A 6067-nucleotide genomic window follows, 5' to 3' on the forward strand; every position below is an offset into this window, starting at 1 on the left:
GGAGGTCCTCCATTGTGCATGTAGCAGGACTCAGGTTGTTCAATTAAAACAGCACTTACTTGCTGGCTGTTTTAATACACCAAAATATAAAACACAAATTGTCGAAGGCTTTCATGGCTGGAATCACTAGGTTCTTGTAGGTTTTTTTCAGGCTATAGGGCCATGTTTTAGAGGCATTTCTCCTGACGTTTCGCCTGCATCTATGGCAAGCATCCTCAGAGGTAGTGAGGTCTGTTGGAAACAGGACAATGGGTTTATATATCTGTGGAATGACCAGGGTGGGACAAAGAACCCTTGTCTGCTGGAGCTAGGTGTGAATGTTTCAACTGACCACCTTCATTAGCATTTGAAGGCCTGCCTGAGCCTGGAAAAATCTCCTGTTGAGAGGTGTTTAGCTGTGCCTGCTGTATATTATTTGAGAACACAGAAATGCTGGACCACACCAACAACCACCATGTCAGACTACACAGAGAAGCCATTGAAATCCACAAGCATGTGGACAATTTCAACAGAAAGGAAGAGACCATGAAAATGAACAAAATCTGGCTACCAGTATTAAAAAAAACTCTAAAATTACAACAGCAAAAACAGCAGAGAGGAAACAACCAGGCACAGCTTAACACCTCTCAACAAAACATTTTCCCAGGCTCAGGCAGGCCTTCAAATGCTAATGAAGGTGGTCAGTTGAAACATTCACACCTAGCTCCAGCAGAGAAGAGCTCTTTGCCCCACCCCAGCCATTCCACAGATATATAAACCCATTGTCCTACTTCCAACAGACCTCACTACCTCTGAGGATGCTTGCCATAGATGCAGGCGAAACGTCAGGAGAAATGCCTCTAGAACATGGCCCTATAGCCCGAAAAAACCCACAAGAACCTAATAAAACATAAAGATAGCACTCAGCCACAGAATAAACAAACACTGATAGCAAAAGCTACACCGTAGTCAGAAGGTCCAGTCCAGTGGTCAAACGCTGAGAGTTCAATAAACAAAATCCAGGGATCGAGAGTCTATACCGTAGTCAAAAGCCAATCCAAAGGTTCCAGGGTTCCAAGATTACAGGAGACAGGTCACGATACCGAAAATCCAACAGACCTGGGGGGAAAACCAGCAGCATCCACCATCAAAATACAACAAATACTTTTCTCCCGAAGATCAGTCCCAAGGCTAGCTCCTTATATCCACAAACACCCAGCTGCAACCTATGTCTTGCGTACCTCCACCCTTAATTGCTTTCACCCATGAACTCTTACTTACAGATTACTAAACCCTTTAGAACTAATACTTACATTAACCTTTCCATCACCAAGCACCATCAACTGCAGAACATATGACAGGTGCATGAAAAGGTTATGGGGATTCTTTAATTAACAAATCCCAAAAGCTCTACCACCACTTGTAATGGAATATGGCTTACAATATGTTCACTTACATTCATAGACACTGTGACCACCACCAATGACGGATCTGGACCAAAATTGGCACACAGAACCCCCATGACCAACTGCCTATTTGTACCAAATTTGGTCCAGCGTGTGAAAATACATCCTGCATCTCAGATATTTACATTTGAATTCATAACAGTAATGAAGTATTAATGAAAATAATTTTATGGTTGGGGATCACCACCACATGAGGGTTGCGGCATTAGGAAGGTTGAGAAACACAAGTACCGGTAAACTGAGTTCAAGCACTACTTCTGTCTTTTGAACGCGTTTTGCAGAAATGGAAGTAAGCTCAGGAAACGAGGAGAGCAGGAGGCAGAGAGAAGTTGGGATGTTTTAACATCAACTAAAATTGTGAGTTACCGGAAACTGGTACAATTGTATAGACCAGGCATGGGAAAACTTGGGCCCTCCAGGTGTTTTGGACTTCAACTCCCACAATTCCTAACAGCCTCAGACCCTTTCCGTCTCCCCCTCAGCCGCTTCAGTTGGAAATACCACCCGGGGTCTTCTCTGACCAAAGTCTGATGCCGGGGCCATTTAGGGCTTTATAGGCCAAAGCCAGCACTTTGAATTGTGCCCGGTAGCAAACTGGAAGCCAGTGGAGCTGGCGTAACATGGGAATTGTGTGCTCCCTGTATGCCGCCCCAGTTATTAATCTGGCTGCCTCTTGTTGGACTATTTGAAACTTCTGAGCAGTCTTCAAAGGCAACCCCACGTAGAGTACGTTGCAGTAGTCTATCCTAGATGTAATGAGAGCATGGACCACTGTGGCCAAGTCTGACTTCCTAAGGTACGAGCGTAGCTGGCGCACAAGTTTTCATTGTGCGAATGCTCCCCTGGCCACCGCTGCAATCTGGGATTCCGGCTCAGTGATGAGTCCAGGAGGACCCCCAAGCTGTGACCCTGTGTAACCCCATCCAGCACAGGTTGCGACCCTATATCCTGTTCGGCCTTTCAACTGACCAGGAGGACCTCTGTCTCGTCTGGATTCAACTTCAATTTGCTTGCCCTCATCCAGACCGTCACAGCGGCCAGGCACCGTGTGCTGTCACATAAGACTGTAGACAGGACATAAATTATGTGTGTCCAACGGGACGCCGGGGCTGCCTCAGATTAAAGGCCTTTGGATTTCCTTAAACAGAGTCTTTAGATTGCTCAAAGGTTTAACAAAGTTCTTTATTATTGAAAACAAACAGGTACTTCAAGGCTTTCTTAATGGTCTATTGGCTCTCTCTCAATCTTGTCCACTGGGAACAGGCACTATCTTCATAACTGTATTTTAACTAATGGGGAAATCCTTAACTTCTAATCTGGGCAGACTGTCTTTGCCTCTGTAGGCATGGAGCCCCTGCACCCGGTACCAACTGCTGCTGGCTTCCGCGAGTGACTCTTACCAAGCAGAGCTTTGGAGACTTCCAGGGGGAAAGGAATTCAGGTTTCCGTGATGGCTGACTGAAGTCCTTCAGCAAAGGAGCTGTAGGGCTGTATAACCCCAGCCAAGCTGTGGGCTGTATATCTCACCGGCCAAGCCGTAGAAAATGAAGCTTTCTACAGGAGCTCTTGGTATTATGTCCTGCATGAAAGGCTTCTCTGTGTGGACTGAACCCAAACTGGCTCCTATTCCCTCCAAAACCCAAAAAGGGGGCAGGACCAGAGAACCTAACTATAATTGACAGGTGGCTTGCCCTATGGTTGCAGCCAAAAGAAGCCACCTATCTGCAGAGCCCTGAAACTTAGGACTACAACAAACATTCAATGCAAAGCAAACAAAATTGGAGCTCCTGGTACAGCTGTACCTGCACACACCGGTTCAGGACTTGGACAGCCTCCTTAGCATCTGGTGGAAATGAGTGATAGAGTTGGATGTTATCTGCATACAGATGGCATCAAACTCCAAAACTCCGGATGATCTCACCCAGCGGGTTCATGTAGATGTTAAACAACATGGGGGACAATACTGAGCCCTGCGGGACCCCACAGGACAATGGCTGTGGGGCCGAGCAGGAGTCCCCCAGCAACAACTTCTGGGTACGAGCCTCCAGGAAGGACTGGAGCCACTGCAGAACAGTACCCCCAAGACCCATCCCCACGAGGCGCCCCAGAAGGATACAGTGGTCTATGGTTTTGAAGGCCGCTGAGTCCTTCTCATACTGAGGGCTTTCAGACTGAGGCCTTTCTCCCACTGAGGAGAACTAACACTGAGGTCTACTTCATACTGAGGCTTACTAACACACTGAGGCCCTTCCTCCACAGAGACCTCTCATGGACAGAGGCCTACTAAGCTACAGGTACACCTGTTTATATTGAACTGCAGCTTTTGCTGAGTGATTGCATCCATTTAACCCTTTCAGTGCTTGACACGTTTGTAATTAAAAACAACTATTTAATATTTAATTTTTCTGACAAACACGCTTGATAACAAATTAAAATAACACACACACACACACACACACACACACTAGAGGCCTTTAACCAGAGCTTCTCACACCAGGCCCTCTTCATACTGAGGCATACTAATACTGAGACCTACCTCACGCTGAGGCCTTTCTCCCACTGAGGGCTCTCTCAGACTAACACCTCTCTCACACACTGAGGTGAACTAACACTGAGGCCTTCTTATACTGAGCGGCTGAGGGGAAAAAGGAAAGGGCCTGAGGCTGTTAGGAATGATAGGAGTTGAAGTCCAAAACACCTCGAGAGCCCAAGTTGGCCCATGCCCGTGCTAAAAGATAAATTTAAGTCAACAGTACTATGCAGCAACTAAAAAGTCCAATGCCGTTGCGTCTTCCCGCATTGGCAGGAGCAGGCTGGACTGGATGACCTTTGGGGGTCCCTTCTATGCCTGGATTTAAATGGGACATTTTGGGGCATCAGTGATGGCACGGACCCCTTTCTTTCCTTACCTGAAGGCGGCTGATGTGGACCCCACGGCGCCCCCTTATGACTCCCTGCTAGTCTTTGACTACGAGAGCAGCGGCTCTGAGGCCAGATCGGAGACCTCAGTGTTAGTTCACCTCAGTGTGTGAGAGAGGTGTTAGTCTGAGAGAGCCCTCAGTGGGAGAAAGGCCTCAGTGTGAGGTAGGTCTCAGTGTTAGTATGCCTCAGTATGAAAAAGGCCTGATGTGAGAAGTTCTGGTTGAAGGCCTCTAGTGTGTGTGTGTGTGTGTGTGTGTTATTTTAATTTTTTTATCAGACGTGTTTGTTAGAAAAATTAAATATTAACTAGTTATTTTTAATTACAAAAATGTGTCAAGCACTGAAATGGTTAAATGGATGCAATAACTCAGTGAAAGCTGCAGTTCAATATAAACAGGTGTACCTGTAGTTTAGTAGGCCTCTGTCTGTGAGAGGTCTCTGTGGAGAAAGGGCCTCAGTGTGTTAGTAAGCCTTAGTATGAGGTAGACCTCAGTGTTAGTTGTCCTCAGTGGGAGAAAGACCTGTCCGAAAGCCCTCAGCATGACAAGGACTCAGTGTGAGCTAGGCCTCAGTGTGAGGCCTGGTGTCAGAAGCTTCGGTGAGAGGAAACTCATGTGTGAAGACTGCTTAAGAGGCTGAGGGGGAAAAGGAAGGGGCCTGAGTCTGAAAGCCCTCAGCATGAGAAGGACTCAGTGTGAGCTAGGCCTCAGTGTGAGGTAGGCCTGGTGTCGGAAGCTTCACTGAGAGGAATGTCATGTGTGAAGGCTGCTTAAGCAGCTGAGGGGGAAAAGGAAGGGGCCTGAGTCTGAAAGCCCTCAGCATGAGAAGGACTCAGTATGAGCTAGGCCTCAGTGTGAGGTAGGCCTGGTGTCAGAAGCTTCGGTGAGAGGAAACTCATGTGTGAAGGCTGCTTAAGCGGCTGAGGGGGGAAAGGAAGGGGCCTTCATCTGAAAGCCCTCAGCATGAGAAGGACTCAATATGAGGTAGGCCTCAGTGTGAGGTAAGCCTGGTGTCAGATGCTTCGGTGAGAGGAAACTCGTGTTTGAAGGCTGCTTAAGCGGCTGAGGGGGAAAAGGAAGAGCCTGTGTCTGAAAGCCCTCAGCATGAGAAGGACTCAGTGTGAGCTAGGCCTCAGTGTGAGGTAGGCCTGGTGTCAGAAGCTTCGGTGAGTGGAAACTCATGTGTGAAGGCTGCTTAAGCGGCTGAGGGGGAAAAGGAAGAGCCTGTGTCTGAAAGCCTCCAGCATGAGAAGGACTCAGTGTGAGGTAGGACTCAGTGTGAGGTAGGCCTCAGTGTGAGGTAGGCCTGGTGTCAGAAGCTTTGGTGAGAGGGAACTCACGTGTGAAGGCTGCTTAAGTGGCTGAGGGGAAAAAGGAAGGGGCCTGAGTCTGAAAGCCCTCAGCATGGGAAGGACTCAGTGTGAGGTAGGCCTCAGAATGAGAAGGACTCAGTGTGAGGTAGGCCTCAGTGTGAGGTAGGCCTGGTGTCAGAAGCTTTGGTGAGAGGAATCTCACGTGTGAAGGCTGAGGGGGGAAACGAAGGGGCCTGAGGCTGTTAGGAATTGTGGGAGTTGAAGTCCAAAACACTTGGAGGAAGGTCCAAATTTGCCCATGCCTGGTCTAGACTATCAAAAGCCAGTCCTTTCCACATTGGTGTGTTGGAGGAGGCGGTGCAGGAATTGCAAGATCGTAAGAGAAAGA

Source organism: Anolis sagrei, chromosome 12 (assembly GCF_037176765.1).
Source record: "Anolis sagrei isolate rAnoSag1 chromosome 12, rAnoSag1.mat, whole genome shotgun sequence".
Taxonomy (NCBI): domain Eukaryota; kingdom Metazoa; phylum Chordata; class Lepidosauria; order Squamata; family Dactyloidae; genus Anolis; species Anolis sagrei.